This window comes from Alligator mississippiensis, chromosome 7 (genome assembly GCF_030867095.1).
Source record: "Alligator mississippiensis isolate rAllMis1 chromosome 7, rAllMis1, whole genome shotgun sequence".
Taxonomy (NCBI): domain Eukaryota; kingdom Metazoa; phylum Chordata; order Crocodylia; family Alligatoridae; genus Alligator; species Alligator mississippiensis.
Genome location: NC_081830.1, coordinates 89,043,611 through 89,057,716, shown reverse-complemented (window position 1 = coordinate 89,057,716; position 14,106 = coordinate 89,043,611). Strand labels below are relative to the sequence as shown.

The 14,106-nt window shown below is 57.4% G+C and overlaps 1 protein-coding gene across 3 annotated transcripts in view; it reads left to right on the top strand.

Annotated features, from left to right (window-relative positions):
- Nucleotides 1–12,841: 12,841 nt before the first annotated feature.
- The window catches only part of ATP13A3 (ATPase 13A3), an 86,508-nt gene continuing 85,243 nt past the window's right edge, over nt 12,842–14,106 (top strand). For all 3 annotated transcript variants that reach the window (XM_019490846.2, XM_014607313.3, XM_059731271.1), the window contains exons 1-2: nt 12,842–12,927; nt 13,510–13,574. The gene's annotated coding sequence lies outside the window, so the exon portion shown is untranslated. The remainder of the gene's footprint in view (nt 12,928–13,509; nt 13,575–14,106) is intronic.

The following is a 14,106-nucleotide window of genomic DNA, read 5'->3' as shown; positions in this document are numbered from 1 at the left end:
GAGGCCGCGGCGGCAGCGCGATTCACTCCCCAGCCCCTTGCCTGTCCTCCCGTTATCGGTCCCTGTCGCTAGAGGACTTTGCTTTGCATCGGCGGATGGCAAGAAGTGGGACATGGTTGAAGGTCGCTACGCTTCACCTCTGACGCCAGTGCCAGGGACGTGGGGCAGGGTCACGTTTCAGGGGCACCTGAATGGCGGAGACGTTTCTGTCGTGTGGCGGCAGGGCCAGCGGTGGGAGCGGGAGGCCGCTGAGCCACTTGCACGTGGGACGGACGGGTGCCCTGGGCACAGGGCTCGGGGCTGTTGTCCAAGGGGCCGTGTCCAGCCCGGGGCTGCAGCCCGGGTGGGGCAGAGCTCAGGCAGGGCCGTTGCGGCGTGCCCGAGGCACGCAGCACCGTGATGAAGCCACCCCGGGTGGGGATGGTCTGACAGCGTCCCTGGAGGAGCATGAGCTTGCTCTGAGGCAGGGAGCCCCGTCCCCTGCTCCATCCTCGCCCCCTTCCCTCTGAGCGCTGCCTGGTGAAGGGACCAGGCCCTGCCTGGAGGCAGGTGACATCTGTCCGGAGCAACCCCGCTCTGCGCAGGGCAGATGCTGGATAAACCCTGTGCTGCCGCTGCCGGGGCCTTCGACGGATCTGCCCCGACTACTGAACGCGCCGGCTCTGCAAGGGGGGCAGTGCTTTACAGGTGGCAAAACTGAGGGAGCCGCGAACCTGGGTAACTCCCTCCAAACAGAGACCCGGGCGGTAGCAACCCTGGATGGGGCTCGGGGAGTTTTAGGGCAGGGGAAGGCAGGCCTGAGAGGCCTTCAGCACCGGAGCAGGGGACAGTGCTGCGGAGGCTGAGCCTGGCTCTGCCACAGATTTGCTGTGTAGCCCTGGCCAAGGCCCCCGATCCCCATCTCCCTCCCTGCGAAGTGCACTTAGCCGCTGCACACGAGTGAAGACGGAGAGCGGCTCTGCCCCCCGGGACGGGGCGAAGAGCGTGCTGGGAAGTCGGAGTGGATAGAATCGGGGATCTCCCAGCGCTGGGCTGCAGCCGGCTGGGATTCCCCTTGCGCTTGCATAAAACCAGCCCAAGTCTGACATGAGCAAACCCTGGCCGGGCGGCACCTCGCTGCTGGGACACGGGTGGCCGGATCAGTCCCTAATGGCAGGGCAGGGATCCCGGGCCTCGGAGAGCGTGGCAGCGTCTCCCGCAGCTGCGGTCTGGCGGGACAGAAATGTCTCAGCTCTTCTGCCACTGAGCGGCCCTTTGACGCCTTGATTTTGGCTCGTGAGATGTGAGAGTGAGAGGTCTGCCTGAGGGGAAACAGGCCTGAGCCGACCCCCAGGGCAGAACCGCAGCGCTCGGTGTGTCGGCGGCACCGTCTTGGAGCAGGGCCGCAGCCGGCCGGTCCGGTCCGAGGGCTGGTGTCACGAGCAGGACGCGTGTGCGGGTTCACATATCGAGAGGATAGCTCATTTTCCCGCTAGGAGCCTTGCCAGGTGGTTGCATCTCTTCTCCACGCCGCTCGAAATGCAGCCAGGAGCAGAGGCCAGTCCTGGACGGTTAGGAAAGCAGAGGCATCCTGAGAGATGCACAAGGGCCGTTTGCTCCGTCCCCGAGAGAAACCTTGCAGCCCGCCCGGCTTCACTTCAGTCCCGGCCACGTCATGCCGCCGGACCTTGGCCAGGGGAGAGAGAGGCCGTGCTCCAAGGTTGCCCACGGCTGGACTGCTGGTCTGGCTGCCCAGCGGTGTTGGTAGGGAGCCCATCCCAGGTACGTGCGGCAGCACGGGCACAAGCTCTTGGTCTCGTGACACCGAGCACAGGTTGACCGGTCAGGTCCATAGACCGTGGAGGGCCGTGAGGGGGACAGGCGGGGTGCGCCGAGAAGGGAGGCAGAGATGAGGCGAGGGTGGCAGCCTCCTGCCCGGATGCGAGCAGGCAGGATGGCCCTGGCTGCGACGGGAGAGAAGGAGCTGCGGGAACAGGACAACCGAAGTCTGGCCCAGAATAGTGGCTGGGTTGTGGATGAGGCAAGGAGAAGGTGCCATGCTTAGACAGCCTGAATGAGAGGATGGAGGCTGAGGTCCACGCTGCAGCAACAAGATACGGTCCGTCGGGGAAGAGCCTGGGAGCATGAGTGGAGCCCCGTGGGAATGGGGATAAGGGAGGATGTGCTGGAAGGAGGACAGAGGAGGTGTTGTGGGGGCTAAGGGGGGTCACACCATAAGAAGGGCATGGCTGACTATCGAAACAGCTGGCGGACGAGGAGGATGAGGCTGTAGGACTGCCCCAGGGTCCGCTGAACAAGCTGCTGCAGGCTGCGGCAAGGCTGGGCCGTCTAAACCCAGTGCATTTGGACAAAAGAAACAGAAGTGTCCCAACCCCCCGTCCCCGGTCTGTGCCGCACTTCATTTCCTTCACACTTGGCACAGCCAACAGATTTTCTTCCCAGAAGAGGAGAATTGTCTAGCCAAATGCAAGTTGCTTTTCAAAGAGTCACCAGGTCTGCCACGGGACAGGGCCTGTGGGGGACAGTCCAGGCAAAGTAATGTTCTTCTTCCAGCAAAATGCAGTATTTGGGGATTTAAACACAATTGCTGCTAAGCGTTAAGGGCAGTGCAAGTGTGATGCAGAGTAGTATTGGTCATTAGCACCGTAACCACCCCAAACTCGTGGGGAAAACAGGCCCGTGTCCCATCACCGTGTTGCATGGTTGCTATAGGTGTCGCACCCGGACCCAGAGACAGAGCAAGGGGGAGGCTTGCTCCTCTCACTCTGGAGAGATGAAAACACGGTCAGCCAATTCGCCTAGATGTACGGGTATCTGCAGGAGGCCTACGGATATCCGCGTGCTGTGGGGGGAGTGGGGGAGTCCAGCACCAGTGCATATTTCCACCCAGGTAGCCCTTTTCTGACTCGACGCTGCCACGGACCGCGTGGTTGTCAGAACAATCAGAATGGTTGTGGTCAGATGAACATCTCTGGTGATGCTGGGTTTCACACACAGAGGATGCGTGCCGTGAATGGATGACCCGGTATCGTGGAGCATCGTGGACTGCTGTTATGCAGGTCCTCATTTGTCATTATTCTCAGCTGTAATCTTGTTTAATAACACGCTCAAATTCCACACCTAGAAAAAATAAGTATCTTTATAGTGACCACATACATCTGCTTCAGAGCCGGCGCTCTCATTATGTGGGGCATGATGCTCATTTGATTTTTGGTTTCTTTTCCATCTCAGATTCCTGGTTGTTGCACGTCTCCCCTGGCAGGCGTGGGCCCAGTCTCTTGTATCGTGGTCCGTGGTAACAGGGGCTCCACTCACGGCCAGCGCTGCTCTACTCTCATCGTGCTGCAACGGTTCATTTAGCGACGCATGCACATCAACCATCTGTGGATGACGCTTTTCTTCCCATTTATTAGGATATTTATTGATAATGTCTCCGCATTGCAGCTGTGCAGCTTTCCGCTGGCTTTGTTGACTGTGCCACGCTTGCTGTGTCTAGCTGAGGACCTTAATGCCAAAAAGCAACCCTTTCCTTCGCCAGAGCAAAACTAGTTGGGGAAACGAGAAGTTAGTTCTGCAAGCCTGCAGCTCACTGCAGGATTTCTCTGCTGCAGCAGTGCCCGAGGCCCGTCGGGCTCAGAGCCCTGCTATGCCCGGCCCTGTGCAGGCAGGCAGGAAGAGGGAGGCCTCCCCCGTAGAACTTGAACCCAGGCCCAGGACCAGACCCTACGAGTCGGCAGAGCCTATGACGGGAGCACGGACGGATCTAGGATTTTGAGAAGTGGGGTGCAGATGATGTGGTGCATCCTCAATAGAACATGACGCATACTTTTATCAAGTTCAAGGGAAACTAGAAGCTTTACTAATAAGCTAGTGGCCCAGGGCTACATTCTGCATTTTAAGACTGGAGGAAAAGCCATGATAAACTTGCTGTATCAGCACCCAAGCACAGAATAATCAAACGATGTTGTTTTCTGAGTCCTGCAGTCATTAGAATTAAACGGACATCTGTTTTTCAACTTCATACGACAAAATCCAGCTTTCTTGAGTGTCTTGACAGTGCATGCAATGCTTCATGGAAGGTAATTTCCACACCTTGGTTCCTGTTTTTAGCTCGAGCTCTAAGCAGTCTGCAGGGCTATGAAACAGGAGCTCCTTCCCAGGAGCAGCTCACAGCCAGCAGAAAGGCAAAAGAAAGAATAGCTTAATTAGGAGGACAACAAGGCCATCACAAAGCAGAGTGGGTCGTTAACGCCTGTGGAATGAAGAGTTTAGAAGGAATCTGGCAGATTATAATGAGCCGGAAGTCAAACGACCCCTCAGCTGCCTGACGAGACATGCTGGTGTCTCCCCCAGGCGGTTGGCTTGAACTTTTGGCTGGTGCAGGAACGAAAGTGGGGTTCAACGCCCCACTGCAAACCCCTCTCCCCCAGTTGCTTCTGCATGGGAGAGAAGGGGAATGCGGGGGGGCAGCAATTCAACTGCTCCTTTCCGGAGGCGATCTCAGCCTGAGCACGGGGCGATGGGCCGAGACGGCTTTTTAAAAGCTTTGGAGGAAAACACCTGTGTGTGCCTGACCTACGCCCAGCCACGTCAGTGGGTGGTTTCTGCCAGGACCAGGGTCACGGGGAGGGAAGGTCCTGGCTCCTGATGAGCGGCTCTCCTTGTGCAAGGGGCATGGGGGACGATGCGGGCCTGGCCAGAGCCTGCTGCCGCCGGCTGGCAGAGGGAGCGGGGAAGTGCGGCGCATTGTTGGGGTTTTTTATAGCTACTACAAAGAGCAGCTATTTAAAAACTGCTTCTAGTGAATGGAGTAGTGAATTCCCCTCCCACCACTGACTGCGCACAAAGGCACGTGACCTATTAGATATGCTAGCGCCGGGACGGAAATAGCTATCCAGGCCATTTAAAACTGAGCAGTGCTGAACATCATGTCAGGAGAAGGGGAGAAATGCCAGGGCGACATGAAGGAGATGAAAGGCTCCCGTCGTGTCTGCCGCCCCCAGGTGCTTTGTATGATTTACTTTGCAGTGGAGCTCACACGTTGTTCTGGCAAGAAGGTGGCAATAAATCATTTCACAACCCTTCCCTGTGCCACTGTGGCTTAAGGAGCAATAAAATGAGATTTTAAAGACTTGTGCCATGCTCTGGTACATGAGTCACCTTCTTTAACAATCAAACTGCAATTGCAGCATGACTCAGGCCCGTCTTTGCCAGGTGCGTGCCCTACAGCTCCTAGCAGCGTGGTCTAAAGTCCTGCCTTGTCCCTTGTAGCATGAGTGCTGCCCACCTAGCGAGTGCAAACGAGCCAGTGAGCAGGTCTAGGGCCTTGATTGTATGCCAGGGAGAAATGGCTGGGGGGGAGAGGGGGTCATGCCCCTGGAAGGGTCCCCCTTTTCACCTATGTAAGGGTAGCAATAGTCCCCTTTTGCAGCTCAGCTTCCCTCCCCTCCCTGTTTCTCTAGGCCATGTGGAACCATCTTTACAGGTCTACGGTTGTAGGGAAGAGGGGCAGGCCCCCACGTTGTGCCTTTGGGAGCTTAGCCGGGGAGGCGATGGTGCCTGGGTGGTACACCTGCACTCACAGAGCCTCCTCTGCCCTGGGGCGCTCCTCGGAGGGGCGTTAGACTGGGGAGATCCTGACCTGGCAGAGGTTGCAGCCCCTGGGAGTAGGCTGTGGCCTCTTGTTCCCCCTGGGGCTGGTGTGTCCTGGACCTGGACCACTGGGTGGAGGTGGCATCTGCTCCGTGGTGGGCAGGTGAGGCAAGGGGGGTCTGTTTCTCCCTCTCTGCAGGCTCGATGGCAGCAAGAAAGAGCTGGGCTCCTCTGGACGCCCCCCAGGGCAGGGCTCCGTAACCGGACAGTCGCCAGCTGACCCCTGCCTCCGTCAGGAGCTCTGTGTGTGGAGCCAAGTGCAGGACCTAGTAGCTCTCGCCAAGGGATGCCAGTGCCCATTGCAAAGACAGCGAGATGCTGATGGGAGCGAGAAACAGCTCTGGCAATGCTCGGCTTGGATCTGTGCGGCTGCATCGGACGAGGTGCGGTAAGCAGTTTTCAAATGTACACCTGTGTGCTGGTGCAAACCTGACGCTTGGTCCGGGAACAGGACAGCCCATTATCGGCTTCAGGCTTGGCTGCCCTAGGTCACGCTGTCCTGCATCACCCAAGAGGACTAGTAAATAGCCATAAGGGCCAAACGACTCCTCCGCTATTATTTGTGTTTTGGTAGCTCTGAGAATCACCAGCTCCACTGAGCTTTGCAGTGTACCAGCACATCATAGATCATAGACTCATAGCAGTCGGGGCGGAAGGGACCTTGTAGATCTTCAAGTCCAACCCCCTGCCTGGGCAGGAGGGAAACTGGGCTCAAGTGACCCCAGCCAGGCAGGCATCGAGCCGCTTCCTAAAGCCCCCCAGGGTAGGAGCCAGCACCACTTCCCTTGGAAGTCGGTTCCAGATCCTAGCCACCCTAACTGTGAAGTAGTTCCTACGGATGTCTAATCTGAACCTACTCTCCAACAACTTGTGGCTGTTATTCCTTGTTATCCCGGGGGGCGCGGGGGGAAACAAGGTCTCCCCCAAACCCTTCTGGTCCCCCCTAGTGAGTTTATAGATGGTCACCAGGTCCCCCCTCAGCCTTCTCTTGTGAAGGCTGAACAGGTTCAGGTCCCGTAGCCTCTCCTCGTAGGGTCTGCCCTGCTGTCCCCGGATCATGCGGGTGGCCCTCCTCTGGACCCTCTCAGTGTTGTCCTCATCCCTCTTGAAGTGCGGTGCCCAGAACTGGACACAGTACTCCAGCTGTGGCCTGACCAGTGTTGCGTAGAGGGGGAGGATCACCTCCTTGGCCCTGCTTGAGATGCACCTGTGGATGCACGATAAGGTCTGGTTAGCTCTGCTGACCGTGACCTCGCACTGTCGGCCCATGTTCATCTTGGAGTCAATGATGACTCCAAGATCCCTTTCTGCCTCCGTGCTCTCAAGAAGGGAGTTTCCCATCTTATAAGTGTGCTGCTGGGTACTACTGCCCAAGTGCAGCACCCTGCACTTGTCAGTATTGAAATGCAGCCTGTTTTTGTTAGCACACCCCTGCAGCCTATCCAGGCCTTGCTGCAGTCTTTCCCTCCCTACTAGCATGCCCACCTCACCCCAAATTCTGGTATCATCAGCAAATTTGAACAGGTTGCTTTTCACCCCGTCGTCCAAATCGCTGATAAAGAAATTGAACAGTGCAGGCCCAAGGACCGAGCCCTGGGGGACTCCGCTGCCCACTTCCCCCCAGGTCGAATATGACCCATCCACCACCACCCTCTGCGTACGACCCTTCAGCCAATTCACAATCCATCTGACCGTGTAGGCATCGATGCCACAGTCGCCTAGTTTTTTAATGAGGATGGTGTGGTTGACCGTGTCAAAGGCCTTGCTGAAGTCCAGAAAGACTACATCCACGGCGACACCTGCATCCAATGCTTTTGTGACCTGATTGTAAAAGTCAATCAGGTTGGTCTGACATGACCTGCCCCTAATGAAACCGTGCTGGTTGCCCTGGAGCATCATCCCCGATGCCGACCCATCACAGATGTGCTCCTTGATGATCTTCTCAAAGAGTTTCCCCAGGATTGAGGCAAGACTGACGGGCCTGTAGTTGCCCGGGTCCTCCCTCCTCCCTTCCTTAAAGATGGGGACCACACTGGCTATCTTCTAATCATCTGGCACCTGGCCCGAGCACCACAAGCGCTCGTAAAGCCGTGCCAAGGGCCCAGAAATAACCCCTGCTAGCTCCCTCAACACCCTGGGGTGGAGAGCATCTGGACCTGCTGACCTGAACACGTCCAGCCCCTCCAGAAGCACTCCGACCCGGTCCTCCTCAACCTTAGGTCTTGAGGCGTTCCCCTCGAGTCCGTCTTGAATCACGGTGGGGGAGTCCCGGTCCCTGCACAAGAAAACGGAGATTACTCCGGCAACTACCAGATTGCCCAGCGCATCTTGCAGGGGCCCCCCGTTTCCCGGTGCCTTCTTCATCCTCCCTATATATTTGAAAAAGGACTTTTTATTATCTTTGATCTTGGACGCTAGTCCTAGCTGCATGTCCGCCTTAGCTTTCCTAACAGCCCTCCTACAGGCCCGAGCAGTGGAGGTGTACTCCTCTTTGGAGATAGCCCCCCCCTTCCACCGGGTGTACGCCGCCTTTTTGGCAACCAGGCATTCCCGGATGTCCTTGGTGAGCCAGGGAGGCTTTTGGGCACTCTTGCCCCCCTTGCTTCTCGTTGGGATTGTCACCCCTTGGGCCCTGAGTATCGTCTCCTTAAGGAACGACCACTCATCTTGGGCACTCAGTTTCCCTGCCCTCGAGGACCCCAGCGCCTCGCTCACCAATCTCCTCAACTCGTTGAAGCTGGCCCTCTTGAAGTCTAGGGCTACCGCCTTGCTGCAGGCCCTTGGCACCCTGCGCTGGATGATGAATTCCAGCAAGTGATGATCGCTGTCACCCAGGTGGTCCAGGACCTGGAGCCCCCTTACCAGATCATCGCCTGTGGCCAGGACCAGGTCCAACAGGGCATTTCCTTCGGTGGGACACATGGAGCTTGCACTCTTGGACGGGGGGGTGCGAGGCGGCGGTAGACGAGCAGATGGGCAAGCAGAGGACAGTGCAAGAAAACGTGCTGCCCTGTAACGCTGCATTGAGCAGCAGGACATGAGTGCCTTTGTCCTGTGCAGGGCAGTGTTGCACGTGGAAGAGCAGGACTTGGTGGGCAGCTCAGGAGCTCCCCGAGGGGACGGATGAGCAGGTGTGGGAGGAAGAAGGTGCAATTGCTCTCTGCAAGGCGGCAGTGAGATGGTGCACACTAGAAGGATGCTGTGTTTACAGGCATACCTGGAGGGCACATGAAGCCAGGCAGTGGCAGGGTTCGGCAAGGAGCCAAGGCGTTTCCTGTACAGAAAGCACATTTCGTAATAGCCCTGAGCTTCACCTACTGCAAATCGGAGACTAGCTCCTAAGTGCACATGCAGCCAGAATCCGAGTCTTCAGGGGAAGCCCCAGGGAGGTGCAAACTGCACAAAGGCTACGGGATTTGGTTTAGCAAGACTGCTAGAGCTCCTTCTGTCTTGAGTCTCCAAGCTGTTTGCTGTCTCCCCCGTACGGGTGAGCAAAGTCTCCAGGGGAGTCACGCTAGCTGTGAGCAGCCACAGCCTTTCTAGCAGCAGTGTCAGTGACGAATGTTGAGTTACACGGTTCATTTCTCCAGTTAACAAGTCCCACGAATGTGGAACGAGTCACACAGCCCTTCTCTCTGGTTATTTTTCTTGGCCTTGTCTCTGCCACATGGAACTGCGCAAACACCTCTTGCTTCTGGAGAATCTTTCCAGGAAACTTGCTGGCCTATTGCAGCTCATAATGGCATGTTGTACTGCATCGCCCTCTCCTAGAAAGAATAATCCTCGTGCGTGGCAAGAGAGCCGCTCCCAGTGTTATACAACAGGAAGACACCATCAAGAGCAGGACTGCTGCCAAGGAGCAACTCCAGCAGATGAGATAAAGAAGGAACACACCTGGGGCAGGTTAGACTTTGAATAACGTCTGGGTTTTGTGAAGCAACGATCAGTTAACGTTTGACACCAAATAGCAATAAAGCAGATCTTTGGACATGGGGAAGGTGCATCAGGATATGCCATGGGCTGGAACAGATCATGAGCTTGATGACTGAAGGATGATCCACTTGGTGGTGGTGGTGGTGAGATGATGTTGCTGTGATGGTCCGGGGAAGATGCAAGAATTCTTGTGGGTGATATCTTTTATTGGGCCCGCTGCATATCTATCCCAACCATGTAATGGGTGCAATAAAAGATAGTGCTCACAAGAAGTCTTCCTTAATGAGCTTGTTTTTATTAACTGACCACAGTCATTTAATGAAGAACTTGATATGCCTCGGCTGCTCTAATCAGCAGGAAAAGGTAATATGGATCCCCTTTCAATAGAACTATCTGCATAAAGTAACCCCTTTTGACTTGAGTAGTCAAGCAAAGTTCAGGGCCTTGCAGGTTATTTCTGTGAAGGAGGAGAGAGGTTGGTGTGGGAGCCAGATGCCAAAGAAGGTGAAAACCCCATTTCCTTGAATGCAGCGGGAATCGAACAAGAGGCAGAGGCGGTTATCCGTGTCAGCCTGGTGAAAGGCATAAGGCAAGGCAGGGTGGCACTTTGGAGACCGATTAGTTCAGAGCAGCACGCACTTTCATAGGCAACGATCGAATTTGTCAGATGCCAGGTGCAGACCACCCGCGCCTAGCGTCTGAGACAAGAGAGTTTCCCTGCTCACCGCTTCATGCCCCTTTCACCACTTAGCCCCCAAACCTTCTCAGCCTTTTTTCAGGCTCACACCGCCTGTCAGGCTACACCCGTGATTCTCAGTCGGGTACCAAGACACCCTGGGGTGCCATGAGAACCTTCTGACGGTGTTGCCCCGTGCTACTCAATACTAGATGTGCAAACACCTACACATGGTTTGTAAGACAAACCCACAGATTTCAAACAGGAATCCGGAGGGTTAACACCATTCTGACCTTCCGCGGCTTCCTTAGTTCTTTGCAATAGAAGAATTGCTCTAGTATTTTTTCTGTAGTCCAGAAATGAATGAAAGCTCAGAGCTGGCATTTTCTGGGGGAGGCCTTGTGTCTAGAAAGGCTGAGAATCACTGGACTACTTTGCCATAATGGCCCCCTCAGTCCTTAACCCCAGTGAATCCCAAATACAGCCAGCGCCGCACCTACCCCGGGCTTTGCTACCTAATAGTGTGCCCTGGGTGTGCTACAATGCACCTGCACTTTTGTAACCTGTGACCCTTTTTTATCTGCGGATCTGAGTTATGTTCACAGAGCAGCTTTTCGCCATGCACAGCCAGGTGTTGGGAGCCCAAACTTGCACATCTGCCACCAGCCTACTTGGCCGTCACTCTTTGTGTACCAGGGAAAATCTGTGCATTTGTCCTGTGTTGCTTCAGCAGCGAGCAGCGCCTCAAGGCCCATTGCAGAAAGCAGACTGTAGGGCAGTGGGGTGGGAGAAAGGAAGGCAGGCGAGCCTGGTTTGGCAGAGGTGGATGGGGATGCCCTTTTACTGCAAAATGCTTTCAAGTTCATTACAAGGATATCAGCATGTGCTCCTCAAGGCCACTAGTAATGGAGAAGTGTTAGTAACTGTGTAGGTTGTGTGCAGATATACCTCTTTACAGATAAGCAGAGTCAAAAACCAGAAGTACTGTGCAGTCTTTAAGGTGTATACTTAACCGTGCATACACAGCGGTGAAGGATACAAGTACAGCACACTGCACTTGGACGCAGAGCGGACCCAGTGCAAGCGCTCATCCCAGCCATACGCACTACGTGCACAGAGCCGCCAGTGCTGTGGCACGAGCAGCAGGAACCGGCGTGTCTGACGTTTGCAGTCTCAGGGCTGCTCTTAGATACTTGAGAATGACAGCCTCGAGTTAGCTTCACCTTGCTGTAAGGAGCCTGGGCAATGAGGGCTGAGAGCAGCCTGAAAACTGCCTCGGTTGTCATGTTCAAAGGTCCTGACCGATAGCAGCCCTCTGACAGCTGCTTCCTCTGCATGGTTTCTGGCCCCAATTAGCACACAGTTAAACAGAGTACAGGTCCGTTCCAGAGCAGAGAGGGGGACTGAAAGGTGCCATGCACTCGCGTGGTCCGTGTATTTAACTGCGATGCAGATAACTGACGTTTGGTACAACATTAGTAATAGGAAAAAAATGGGATTAGCATTCTGTTAACGAGGGCAGCAAATGATGCACGTACGCAGCATGCATGCAAGCGGAGTCGGCTGCACTGCCAGCAAGCTTATGATATGGCACCCATCATCACCCTGATGGCTCAGCGCTTACCCCACTCAGTGTGAAACACTCACACGCACCTTTATTATAGTCATATTCTTCCCTGTATGTATTTACAATCGGCGGCCTTCCCAGCGCTGAGGAAGGTCCAGGCCGCAGACAGCCCACGCCTCACGGTGCACACAGCGCAGGAAGTGACGGGGACAGCGACCAGGAGATGCAGAGAAGGCCGGTCAAGGAGCAGTGTTTTCACCGCTTCCAACAGCGATTCCCCCGTGGGAAACACCGGGCAAGATGCAGGTCTCCAGGGGAGATTCTGGATGGCGAGACGGCAGCAATTATTGGGCATTTCACGAAGACAGGCATCGTGCAAGAGGGCGCAGCGATGATGCAGGTGAAGTGCCTGACGGGGCCCTCGTCTTGTCTGGACTTGCATTGTACTGAAACACGCTGGACAGGCGCGTGCGCGTGCAGCTCTTTCCGGGGTATGATGCGTGTGCACGCGAGGCAGGAACTTCGGGACTGGGACCTCTCACGAACTCGGTCTGGGCCCCGCACGGATGGTCCTGCTCGCTCGCAGCGCATCCCCCAGGACAGCTGTTTCCTGGGCGGCTCCTGCCCTGGCACCCACGTGGCGAACGCTCCCGACGGGACGGCGACCGGTGGGGCTCAGCAGCGGGGACGCGGCCGCTGCCCACTGGGCGCCGAGGTGCGAAGCCGTGCTGCGTCCCAGCGCCGGGAGCGACACCCCACGTCCAGGGTGCTGTCGTGGGGCACCCTCCGCCCTGTCCTCACGCCAGGGACTGGCTCCCGCCTCCTGCGCTGGCTCCCCCTACCCCTGCCCCAATCCCTCCCCCCACCTGCCCCACAGCCGCCAACGGCCCAGCCCCCAGTGCCCTCCAGCCCATCCCCCAGAGCTCGGCAGCCGCCCGACACCCCACCGCCGCGCCTGCGCAGTGCCACGCGCTGGGGGGTCCCGCCCGGCGGGGGTGTGACGTCACATCCGGCCCCACCCCCCGGCCGGCCGGCGCGCGGAGCCGGTTGGAAGCGGATCCTCCTCCTCCTCCCGCCGCCGCCATGGGGGGCACAGGGGGTGAGTGTGAGTGTGGCCGCGTGTGCGTGTGTTGTGCGAGCGCGTGGGTGTGACTCTGCGCGTGTGCGTGTCACTGCGTGTGTCAGCCTGCCTGTCTGCATGTGCGTGTTGTGCAAGCGCGTGGGTGTGATTGTGTGTGTGTCACTGCGTGCCTGCCTGTGGGTGTGAGCGGGTGTGTCTGTGAGTGTCAGTGTGCATGTCTTGTGCAAGCACGAGTGCGTGCGGCTGTGTGCGGGTGCGAGCGTGTCGGCATGCGTGTGCCTGTGTGTGGGTGTGAGCGTGTGTGTCTGTGAGTGTCAGCGTGCGTGTGTGCACGTGTTGTGCCAGCACGAGTGCGTGCAACTGCATGTGAGCGTGTGTCTGTCCGTGTGCGTGTCAGTGCACATGTGTGCACATGCGTGGGTGTGAGCGTGTCGCCATGCGGGTGTGGTCTGGGCGCTGGGGCGGGGCGGGGCGGTCTGGGTGGGGGTGGGGCTGGCCGGGACCCCGCCCCCCCGGGCGCAGGCTGCGAGCGTGTCTCGCGGTGCGCAGCCGGTTTCGCACCCGATCCCGGGCTCACGTGTGACCGGTGTTCGCCCCCAGCCGAGCCGACGCTGCGCCACCCCTGAGCGGCACCCCGGCCCCGGCCGAGCATCGCTGATTGGAAGGTACGCACCTCCAGACTTTGTTTTACACCATCTTCTTTCACTCCTGCACCCTCCTCCTGTGCCACCTTTCTTGGCCCGCTGTCCTCCCCGGCCCCTCCCCTCCCCTCCCTCCTGTCTGTCCGTCCATCCTCTGAGGTTTGTCCTTTGGCCCGTTCTGCCGTCTCCGTGCGGCCGCAGTTCAGAAGCTCGGGGAGAGACGCGGGGGTTTCTCGCGGTGCCGTTGGTTCGTGGGACCGGCTGTACGGTTGCAAGGGCTGTTGGCCGAGCTGTCGAGCAGCAGGCGCCCCGCTTCAGCTCCGTGCCGTGCGTGCAGGGACGTCGGGTGCTGCGTGGCCGTGCATGGCGTGTTTTCAGGCCCCCTTGCATCTGGGTAGGTGTCCGTGCAGGAGAGCTTCACAGAGTAGGGGGTAAGGCAGGGCGGCGCTTTGGAGACCGGCTGGCTCAGGGAATCGGCTGCGGCAAGGGGGTGACAGCATCCGGCCCACGAGCACACGAGGGCCATCTGCGATCTGGAATGGGATTGATCCCCTGC